This window comes from Serinus canaria, chromosome 2 (assembly GCF_022539315.1).
Source record: "Serinus canaria isolate serCan28SL12 chromosome 2, serCan2020, whole genome shotgun sequence".
NCBI lineage: Eukaryota > Metazoa > Chordata > Aves > Passeriformes > Fringillidae > Serinus > Serinus canaria.
In genome coordinates this window covers 115,981,476-115,993,871 of record NC_066315.1, presented here as the reverse complement: position 1 = coordinate 115,993,871, position 12,396 = coordinate 115,981,476, and the positions used below count along the sequence as shown (strand labels likewise).

Genomic DNA, 12,396 nt, shown 5'->3' with positions numbered 1-12,396 from the left:
TATACCAAAGTATTGGTATATTTGATACCAGTGTGTGCCAGATGTTTGGCTTAAGGGAACATATCACAGCAGGTTGTGTCTACAACAATGATTAGTTACTGACTGATCTGCTCTTGTTAGTTCTTATGAAAGACAGTCTTAAAAATGAAATATATGTGCCCTTTGTTACATCCTCTCTGTGAAACCCTTCTGTCCATCAGTCTATTTTTTAGTTTAAATATCACTCATATTTTGTGTAAAATGAATGTCTCTTACTGCCTTTGCTCCTAATCACATAGAGCAATCTATATTTTGGTGTACAAATTGCTCATCCTTATTGCTTGTTTGAAGCTGGGCTCTGCCATCATCCTGACTACAGCCTGAGGGCTACAGAAAGTTCCCAGTAGGTGGAGTTTATATAGCTGGGTTACTTCTGCTCTGCATCATAGCACTATTTGGACTGTACTTTTCCCGGTCCATTAGCAAACAGCCTGTTCTTACCTGTCTCAAAATATTCCATATGCCAGACCAGAAAAAGCATGGAACTATTGTACAGACACTGCTAGATACCCCTCTGTTTGTCAAAGTATTTTTAGGTGACCTGTAGTAAGAAAAGCTTCTTTAGTTCCATTTAGGCTGTGACATTTTTACTGCAGCACAGCTGCTTATATGTTTCACCTCCATCTGAAGATTTGGCTTTGATGAGCTGTAGGTAAATATACACAAAGCTAGTCTTTTGGGAGCCTCACATGCTAGCCTGCTTGCCTGAGAATATTCACAGAGTGCTATTCTCTAGTTTTCGTTTAACTTCAAAATTTTCTGATGTTCAAGGAAAATTGTCAGGAGCAATTCCATTATTATGTCAAAGACAAACTGTGATTTCCACCTCAGACATTAGATTCAAGAATAATCTTTGTAGTTTAAACAAAGTGAGACATGGTGTGCATTTGCTGAGACAGTCACCTGTTCCATAAATTTGCTTTGGCACTTATTCTGAAAAAGAAGTATTAAATACATTATGGAAAGGGTGCACAATTTTTCTACCTTATTTGTGATTTTTTGTTTGCTGTGATGGAAAATACGTGTAAACTTTTCTGAAGTCCTATTCTGCAAGTGACTGCATCATTTTGACTCCTGAACTCTTGATTATTTCATTAGATAAATGAAATATTTTTTACTGCCTGGCTCTTCATGTCACAGCAGGGCCCTATTTATTTCTTTTTTCCCCTAAAACTTTTGCTTTTTTTTTTTTTTTTTTTTTTTTTCAGAAATGACAGAAAATTGTGTCTTTTTCACAGGATTCTCTGGTTTTCGTTCTTGCTCAAGAAGTCCTGAAACTTTTGTCTTTGGTAAAATGAGTGATTTGGCTCAGCTTCCGGCATCCATACCACATCCCATTCTATTAATCTAAGTTCTAAACTTGGGAAATTTTCATCAATTTTATAACCTTAAAGAACTTTCTAAAATCTTTCTCTCTGCAGTGCTTGCATTTTTTTCCTAGACACTTTTTGCTGTGAGGTTTGTGTGGTGGTCAGATTTAAGAGTCGTACAGCACAGTGCTGTAGATGTTAGCTGCTAAACAGAAGAAGAGGGACTGCAAGGTTTTCTCCAGAACTAGCTCCAACCTCACTTGCTCTGAAAGATCTGGAGAGAATTAAAACAATCTCTCTCTCCAAACCCTGTGTCTAGAGCCTGCTGCCTATAAATGGATGTCTGTGCAGGATGAGTTCTCTGTTAATGTTGTCAGAATGAGACCTATGAATCAGAACATTTGATATTTTGTGTTTGCACCACTCTAAAATAATACAAATCTGGGAAAGGAAGAAGTTTTGTTTTCTTCGAAATATGTAAGCCTTTCACCTGCTTTGTTAGCACAGCCTCTCAGCATCCCAGGATTAAGGTATTTATAGCACATTATTTAGGCACAAAAAAAAAAGTTTTATTTATATTTAAATATCCAGATATTTACAAAAGAATACCATGAACAAATAGGCACCAAAGTGGGATTTCCCTTTTAGTATATCTAGGAAGAGTGCAAGTTAAATTCTGTTTTAAAGCAGAGATATCTTGTAATGTACCACATACAGACCAAACCAACTTAGGCAATTTCAAAATAAAGATAAAATTGTGTTGATTGGTAAATAGTACATTCATCATATGTATTCGGTCAATCAATAGTAACTACATTTCCTCATTAATTACAAATGTCTGTTCTTTATCTCTGCTTGTATCTCTGTGTTACTTACAAGAATGTATTTATTTCCTGTCATGCCTTCCTGTAAAATACCAAGTTAAATCTATACTCTGAGTTCAGTGTAAAATGCTTAAAAATACTTTCAATATACAAAAGTTAGAACTAAGACCCTTCCCCCCCGCCAAATATAGATTAATTGAATGAATAAATATAAAATACAGATGAAATAGCTAATTAGATGATGGAACCCATAAGCCATTGGCTGTTGTGAACCATTTTTATTTTAACAGCCTCATCAAAGAGAGATATACAATCCTTGCTATATTTCATTCCAGACACAGAGGCTGCCCATATTTTTAAAGCTTTTCATTAACTTATGTAGCCAAATGTCTGATCAGCTGCTGGACCAACCCCATCAATTCTAGTCCACTCAAAAGTGTTTGCAGGGAAGAGAGCTCAGGATTATTTTTTTCTAAGCAATGGTTTTTGCATTCAGTTACTTCACTGATTTCTGTTTTCAGCTGTTTTGATCTTTGATCAGTACCTGCATCTTATAAATGCCCGTGCTGATTCTGGCATGACAGGCTTTCTCTCACTGTGACACTTCGCAGTATTCTTTCTATTTTAGTTGCCTAGTCATGGCCATTTCTGCTACCTGATCTTAACTGCAAGGTCTGGAATTAAGCTCCCTAATTAGACAAGGCACTCAAGGTTTGCTCCCAGTCCTGTGTCAAGGTAAACTTAGTTTACTTTAGGCTGATCACCCATCACTTTAAAGATCCCAGTTTTTATTATTTGCAATCAAATCTCAGTTTCTTGCAACAATAATTCTGAGGTCTTGCCAAAAAATGCTCTTCATAGGTAATATGTAATGCATGAATTACATACATTAAGATAAGCTACTGAGATCAAATACAAAATTTTAAATAAGTAACCATCCCTCTCTAATAAATTAAATCATCAAGAAGAATAAAAATTTTAACAAACAGTGTATTGATTTATGTTATATTTGTGGTAGGTAATTGCTCAGATAGGATATCTATCAAGTGTCTCTGAGCTTAATATACTTCATTTAAGAATTATATGCTTACATAATTATATGGCCACATTTGACTGCCTGGTGAACAAGATTAGAAATACCTTCTTTCTTTGGTTAGTTATTTCCAGTATTCAAATAATGTCTACTCAGTCTTTCTCACTTGTTTCCATTTAGAGGAAGAAGAAGTTTATTTTTCTTTACTCAGGAAATTCTGAAAATTAAAGGACATATCCATCTTAACATTCTGGGCATAATGAATTGGGAAGAGAAATGTCCTACACTGAGGCTCAATAAGAGCCAAATTTTGTTCATACTAAGCAGTACTTGTTCACTTGTATTAACTTAGTGTTTTTCAAAGCTGTTGTGACTTGCTATGAACAAGCAATCAAATAGCAAGTTTTAAAGAGGGCAGGCTGACAGCTGCCATTCATACCTTGAAAAGAAAAAATATTTTGCTACTTGCTTTTTTGGTAGCTTTAAAATAGATCCACTAGGTGGTGCTTGAAATACAGGGGCAACTGGAAATCATTGTGACTAAGAAATATTAAATTATAATTCCTTAGTCAACACTCTAACACAAATATTCATGGCAAAAAAAATAAGATTGCTGTCCAAATGCTTGGGCTCCTCTTTTTACAGAATTTAGTTTTCTGTTTCAAAAGTAAAACTAGATGTTCACCTCAATGGAGATGTACTGCTCTCCATTATAAATTTCAGTGGTTCTTCACCTTTGGTACCCTCAGAATAGATTGTTTTCCATTAGTATTTTTGGCATTTGAATAAAAAGTTTATGTCCAGACTCAAAGTGATTTGGATAAGTAGTTCTTTAAATACATTAAATAAAGACAAATCTTGGCATTGCCTGAGTGCTTCATCACTCAGAGGAGAAGTTTCACTTCCAACAAGGAATATAGGAAAAATATTGTGATGTTACAGCACACGGCCAGGAGAAGGGGCTAGAAGGCCCCTATGGCCAGTTATGCAGGTATGAATTATGGACACTATTCCAATTTCCTTGTGGAGGCAAGGCTTGTTTTCTTCAGTTATTCTTTAACCATGTGCTGTGCAATCACTCATCCTAATGTAAATCAGCTTTTTTGGAGCTGTAAAAAAAGTACAGCTGCCCCAGACTTCTTGGTTAACTATGCACCAGTCAGTTGCCCAATAATTCTCCTACTTTGCAATCTGACAACAAAAGCTTCTGGCAAAATTATTTGTTCCAAATGCTGCTTCCCTGTCAAACTGCATCCGGTGCCCCAGTGGGAACTTGAAGTCCCTGCAGCTTCCAGGAGAAGCTGTGGCACTTGTAGCCTTCAGGCCACTCCAGTTTCCTCTCCTGCCTTGAAGCTGAAATTCTGATAATCCAGGCCTCCCTCAGCATGTGGTTTTGAGGGAAGTGCCCTTTAAAAGGCATTTCTCTGTTTATTGCAGACCCCAGGAGATCAAACTCCTTTAATTTGTATGGTAAGGGGAGGGTGGATGGAGGAGAGGGAGGAAACACACTGAACTTGTGCCTGTCCTTTTTCCTCTCCTATGTACCTCAGGCAGGTGGCTGAGGACACTCACACCACCTGTTCAAATCTTGCCCAGGGAGTAAGCTGGCAAAGGTGACACCATGAGAGGGATCTGATTGATGGGGCAGCTCTAGGAGGGCTTTAGGTCTGGGGTGAGGGAGCTGAAGTGAGGGAGCCCAATGGGAAACTCAGGGTAAGACTTTGGGTGGGGCAGGAGTTGGAGGTTCTGCACTAGGAGTTATTGATGATTAGGAAAATTGAATTAACCACAGCTGGAATAGTTTAAGAGACACTGAACAAATTTAGAGTTAGTCAAGCTTCTGTTATTTATAGAAAAATTGTTTAAAATGAAGGAATTGTTTAATATGAAGGAAAAGCATGTGTGGATTGCCAGTTTGAAGAGATTCTGGAGAGGCTATTATTAAGGTCTCTAAAGGGTGTACATGTGAACCTGATAACTGCTAAGTGCACTGCAGTGAGATTTCATCTGTCATTTAGGTGTAGCAGTCTGATTTGCTCATGGCCAAAGTACAAATGCCCTTTTCATTACAAGGGTGGGAAGCAGAGTAAGGTGTACAAACTAGGATGATGTACATGGGAAGCTAACCTTTCACCTTTACACCTTCACATTATGTGAATTATCTTTCATGTTTAAAATGTAGTCTATGAAGAGACAGCCTAAGGATATTGATCTTAAAGAAAATAAAGAAATTGGGTCACTGGAAACCTATAGAGAAGAAATTAATCAGAAACTCAGCATTTTGTGGACAGATAATTTACAGGACATGAAAAAATAGGCTTAATTATCTGCATTGCATCTTGGAATAATGATGATATCCACAATCTGAAATATGTAAATTAGAAAAAGTTAGTGCAGCCCTTAATTAATATGAAGTTGATTGTTCAAAAGCTTCCTCCTCATTTTCTTTGTTATTGTAGATATGAAATGGATATAAAATTTTTATAAAGACACTATTTTCTTTCTTCAGTTTGTTGTTGCTGCTAAAGTTTACCACCAGTTTTAGTTTTGTACCTGAGTGTGTCCTTTTCTCAATTTGTCAAACTGCCAAAAAGCAAAGTCTTTCTTTTAAACCAAAAGTCACCTTTGGGTAGATCAGATTGTAGATTTTATTCTTTATTTAGCTTATTTATTCACTAAGTGGTGAGTTTTAACAACTTAGTTTAACTTCACTTTTAACAACTTTGTTCTTATTTTACAGCTTCTGTTTCATTTTTTTCTGAAGGGGATGATAAAATCTTTATTCACGGCAACGTGAGTCCCCTGCATGGTCAGGGCCAGAAGAGTAGTTTGTCATCTCAGCAGAGAGCCAAGAAAGAAGCCCTTGGTTCTGTGAGTCCTCAGAGCAGGGAGGGAGCTACTCCCTGTGCCAGTCTCAGGATAGACCATCTTCAAATCAAAGTGAATAAGGAGCATACTTTGATGACTTACCTTTTTGGTGTAAATATACATAACTGAGTAGTGTTGGTGTTTTAGAAACATTTTCTGGGGTGATTTGTAAGACAGAAAATGATAAGTTTACAAAGAAGTCAGTCTGAAGACAGGACTGCAGAAATATGCCTTAATTGAGAGCCAGGCCACACAGCCTTTGCAAAGGGGAGAAAATAAGTTTCTTAGCTTTTTAAAAGCTAGAGAAATAGCAGGTAAAGATGTCCTAAAAGCATAGTTTCTGTACTTTTTCACCAGGCTCTCTCACAGAATGAAGATGATAAAAGAGGATGAATAATCAAGGTGTTTGTGATGAATTAAACATTGAATATGTAAGAAAAACAAACAAACAAGCAAACAAAAAGCTGGAGTGAATGACTGTTTCTCCAGATAAAAGGAGGTTAGTAACAGGCCATAATAGATATATGCATTAAGACCATATTACTTTTGTTTGGAAGCAAAATTTTTACCCATTCAGTCTAAAAATAGTTTAATATGAGATGGAAATAACTGTTAGAAATCAAAGATGAGATACCTTACTGCTTTGCTAGAGCACAGAGATGACTAATAACAGTTCTGAGATAGACTAAAGTATCTCTTTTGTGCTTGTATTGCCATCAGATATATATCAAATACCATTTATTTCTATGCAATTGGTCATGCTTTTTTAGGGTTATCACATCAACTTCTCACTTCCAAAACATTTATCTGGCAACTAATATATTAGTATGGCTTCCAGGCTTGCTCTGATGGATGATTAGCCAACAGCCTCATCCTCACAGCTTAACCCTTGCTGCTGTGGCAGATGTCATTCTTCTGCCTGTCATTTGGCTATACCTGAACATCAAGCTCTTCCATGTCTTCATTGCTAGATCATACTTTTTTAATTAATTAACAGAGTGAATTAATAAAAAAAAAAAAAAAAAGTGTCCAGGATTGAATTTCTCATTTTCTCATTCACGTTATTGTTGTCTCATTTATTGAGACCTTGTTCTGGTTTTGTCAAATTCAGTCTTGCCCTGCTCACACCCCACCCACATGGCTGGTATACTGTGAAAGAGTTAGCTCTCTGTGTGTTTCTGTATACTCCAATTTATCTTTGACATCAAACCTAAGATGCTTATCCTCAAATCAAAACACTTTTTTCTGTGGCCATTTAACCTATGGCATCAGCATTTCTTTAGCAGTGAGTTAGAAATCGGTGCAGGCGAACTTCTGCCTCACCACTGGGAAAAGCTCTTCAAAAGCAGTCTGCTGCTTTCAGCCCCTCCTTGAAGCTCTCATCTAGGCCATTTCTAGGCTTCTCCAGAACTAAGCTCCAGGCATGCAATAATTTAGGCTTCTTATTTTGACCAGTATGGTTCCACTGTTTTCTTGACCTCTGTCAAATTCTGTCTTTTTGTGTCATTCTTATATGTACATATAGGCTGCCCAAGGCCAGAGACAAACTCATTCTGCATCTGCACAGAACCTCAGAGAACAGAGCAACATCAACCATAGTACCATCAGTGCACATTATTCACCTTTTTGCATGCTTTTTTTCGGAATCACAGGTATTTTTCAGGTTAACCACAGCATGGAACTACCTTTTAAGTCCTTCCGTGCTCATGCCTTTTAGTGAATTTCACTGATACGATACCATGTTCCTTTGCCCTGAGGGCTGAAAGGACATCACAGGGAAGACTTATTTCATTGCCCAGGGACAGGTCTGTCCTCCAGCTACCTTCATGCCCTAAAAGACAGGAGAACATTGACAGAAGATAGAAATGGTTCATGCATGCTTCCTTCAATGGTATTGCACTTAGATTATGAATATGATTATTATTAGCAATATAGAAAGCATTCTTTTCTAGTTAAATTTACTGAAGAAAGTGAAGAAAATCAAGATTAAAAATACTTAATTCATTTTTTAACTCATCTGGGTCAGTTAATACCCAGTGATTGCCCACCTGGATTGAAGTTTGTATCTCACTGAAGGACTCACATATTGTTTCACTTGGCCGGCAAGGGTCAAAGTAAACAGGATTTCTCTGAAAGTAGCAAGAAATTATGATGCAATGTGGTTATTTGTTAACTTTGGTTTTACTGTCAGGGAGATGGGCAAATAATACCCGAATGCTTAGAATTTACATGGGTACTATTTGCACTGCTTAGACTCTGCCCAACTTCTTTATAAGTTCCTAGAGATAAGCTTCTCCATAGACATAATTTTGAGAAGCCCTATAGCCTCCTTTGATACTTTGTGCAAGTTCAAGCACTTTTGAAAATAAAGCCGTTCATCTAGGTCTTGCAATAAAACTATGCAGAATCATTTCTTTGGAGAAGATATTCCTCATTTAAACTCAAAGCTTTCACAGAGAATTACCAATCTGCATGTAGAGAGATCTGCCAATTTGGATTGAATTTTTGTTCTGAAATGTCCAATGTTGACAATCTGGTCAGTGCAAGTACAGTATCTAAATATCCATCTGACATTTTAAATTCAAATACAAATATTTTGACACAGAATGCTCTCATAGGTTTTGGGGCTTACAATACAAAATGAAAGCAAATTTTCTAATCTTGGAATGCAGTAAATGGATGGTTGTCCTCTGGACAGATTTATTTACATTCATTATAAATAACTTGTTATTTGTAAAACATACAGAAAAGTCCTTGTTCACAGTTTAAAGAAACAGCATTGTAAAGCTAATTAGTCTTTCTCTTTAAAATCAGCTTTCCTGAGAGTGAAATATTGGTCCACTGATGAAATCTGCTTTCCATTTGACTGGGAGAAATTAATTTTGATAGTGAGATATACCAGTCTTAGTTTTACAGTGCTCAGCTGACAAAGGTATTACATCTCCACTTCTCATCACTCTGCTTACTTTCATCTGCAATCCTTGCTGCAAATAGTTATCAGCCAGAATTTGCTCACAGGTCCTGACAGTGTCAGTACACCTTATCTACCACAACATATGGCTCTTTGCTGCACACCCTGCACATAAAAGTAATGAACACCAAATGAAGGCCTGCCTTGATTGTGCCTTTGCAACATTTCTCTGACACACTGTATGTTTTAACTGGCCGTAGAAAATGAGCGATCTCTTACCCAATATTTATTTTATTCATTTTTATCACTGCAAAAACTTGTACCAACATGGCTTCATCATTGTTGACTGTTTGTCAGCAATCTAAAGCTTTGTTTGCCCAGTGAAATTTTTTACCAGGGTGTGAATTAGGACACCTAATGTTGTGATTGTACATTTTTCAAGGTTCTCAGGCATCATCATTGCTTTTATATAAGCTTTATAAAATGGTAGACTCTTCAAAATCAGTGCCAAAACTCCTATCATCTACCATTTTAAATACAGCAAGTGGGGTTAAGGCTAATCAATTGATACAGCAAATCTTATTAGAGTCATTTAGGTTAGACTTTAACCATTACTTAGGTTCCTAATTCTCATTTAATCAGAGTTAGGATGAGGTGCATAAATAAAGTTACCATGCTGGGTCTGGGAGCTTTGGAAAATCCCACCCTCCAACATACAATCTACAGTTTTGTGTATGATTTAATTTATTCTCAAGGAAATAAATAGGATCACATTGCCTGGCCCTCTCTCTGTCAGTCAGTGAGACTCTGACCTGGCTCTCTCACTCTCATAACTTTTGAACCCAAGAGCTAATGTTGACTGTAGACAGAAAGGCGAGGGCCCAAAAGTATTTGCTCCTTACACAGTATAATGCTTGGAGAAAGGTGGTCTGCAGCACAAGTTCCACTGCCCCCACCTCTCTCCTCTCTCCAGGCTCACTGGGTCACAGCCAGCACAGCACCCTGTCCCTGTCAGGCAGAGGATCTTACCTTGGCTCCAGGAACAGCCCACACAGAGAAGGCAGGAGGGCTCCACCATGTGCCAAGGACGCTGGTTGACTGGAAACATTGATTTCATCATCTAAAACATTGATTTCATCATCTAAAACCTGTCAATTGCTAACTTGCAACAGCCAACAATGGACAGTCACTTCTCAACACAGCTTCTGGAAAAACACTCTTGAAAACCATACATTTCCTCTGAAATTATATCAACAGACTTTATCTAAAAGTAGACCTCCACAACTTTGCTGTCTTGCAAAGGGCAAAAACTTTTGACACATCCCAGTGACAGCAGCCATACTGAAGAGCTGACATTAGTGCCTACCCTGCAGAAAGTTTTCCAGTCTAGACTGACTCTGTGACATGCCACCAGTTGCAGACACATTATAATCCAATTTCAGTTCACACTGGATAGTATTTCTAGTCCCTCAGGTTTTCCTCATCACGATCCTTGGTGATCAGCAAAGAGGATGGCTACCATTTCAGGAAGAATAGAAATATATCCACAGGCTAGGGTTCTAATGTGGCTTCTCACACTTGGGCTCTTTTGTAAATAAAATATTGATGCCCAAGCCTGTGAATCTTTATGCCATCGAGGCAGTGGACAGTGCATTTACATGCTAATAAAAGTACAGTAGGAAATTCAGTGGAGATGATTGGCCTTCAGCTGGAAACAGAGAAGCTGGTGTTAAATGAAATTAAGTTGTCAATGACTCATCCTAAAGTTTTCTATGTGTTAAGACAATATAAATTGCAGGCAGCATAGACCCATTTTTAATTCAGTATGTGAAAGGAAAATTATGATAGCAGAGTAGGAGGAAGAGATGAGACTTAAGGAACCTACACAAGCCTTTTCTCCCCTTATATTGAGTGTGATGCATATTCTCACAGCCATGTGACAGGACTGGGTCTACCGAGTCCTTATTGCTTTCAGAACATGCTCAGACTTCGAGGGGATCTCCATAAACCTGGCAGTCAATAAGCATCACTTCTGCATGCAGTTTGGTGCAGATGATTCATACTATTGCTACAGCAAGACAGCAGGATCAAAGACTTCATTGCTCAGTCAGTCCTTGACTGACCCTGTCAGTTCCTGGCCCTGAATATTTTTCATTATCTCATCACACACTGAGGATTGCAGTGTCTTACAGAGCAAAGTAGGTTTAGTTTAAGTAGAAGCTTGGGTTGTGCTTAAATTAAATGTTTTTTTAAAAATTATTTTTACACCAAGGTGGTTTTGCAAATAGTGTATTGTGGTGTAAAATGAACGATAAGTTCTCTGCCGTATGCCTACCATCAACTGTCGGCTGAGACAGCTGAATTGCACTACAGAGTAAGACTTTCAAAGGCTGTTACTAAGTTGCTGAGCCACCAACCAACCTCGCTACTCAGTATGTTACAAGCTCTTGGTCCAGCGCAATAGAAAAAGATTTGACATGGTTTCAAACAATGCTATCAGCGCCAGTGAGTGGACAAACAGGAGGATGGGTCATGGAGAAATTCAGGTAGAAAATCAGAAGGTATATACCTTTAACCAGACCTGCAACACTTTAGGGTTTCAGTGAAAGGCTGACGTCTTCAGCACTACTATGCTGAAGTATTCTTACAGAATGGATTCAGAGAAGGGTGACACTCCTTTTTCCTGATTTACACTTCTTTTGCTGTACAAAATTGTCACCCTTCAGATACAGTCATGAGCTCTCAATTCAATTTTGCTTTACTTGAAAGATTTAACAATAATATTCCAGTTCCAAAGTACATGAGCAGATTCCTATGACAAGCTTGAAGTGATATGACTGTCTGCTCTGGATTTCACTGTGTTTGCTTGTACAGGACTATTGGTTTGGAGGGATTTTGGATTTTTTTTTACCTGTACATAACAAATACCAGAGTGATAGATAATATTTTTTTTCATGTGCACGGAATGTCACGTCTCTCTAGTTAATAAATGCTATTGTAATTCATACCAAATGCCGGTTCACCCTGGAATATGTGATATCTTGAAAAATTAATACATGTATTCTATTGGGAGTGTAGTCTTACTTTACTTTAGCTGGTGTGTACTTCTTTGACTAGATAAGCAAGAGGAAAGAGCAATCTGTTTGTCACCATAAATCAACTCTCCCAATAATTATCTTCATTTCCTGACTCACACGTCTGCATTTATGTGTTTTAAATATGCGAATTCTTAGTAAAAAAAAATCAAATACCTGAAAATTAAACATTCCATGACGTTCCGTGTTCTCTGCACAAGTTTAAGCAAGTTATCTAGAACTTAATTTTTAGAGATGCTAACCTCCTGCAACCAGTCAAGTCCGTAAGAGTGGGGAAAACAAGCCCAGGAGAGGCGGGGCGGAGGACGCGGCACAC

At 37.7% G+C, this 12,396-nt stretch overlaps 1 long non-coding RNA gene across 1 annotated transcript; it reads right to left on the bottom strand.

The window, feature by feature from the left end:
- Positions 1-296: 296 nt before the first annotated feature.
- Positions 297-12,340, bottom strand: LOC108961626 (uncharacterized). The gene is made up of 3 exons (XR_003945943.2): positions 12,237-12,340; positions 8,123-8,203; positions 297-7,905 (listed from the first exon to the last, which is right to left on the bottom strand). It is a non-coding gene; the product is annotated as an uncharacterized LOC108961626 (long non-coding RNA).
- Positions 12,341-12,396: the final 56 nt, after the last annotated feature.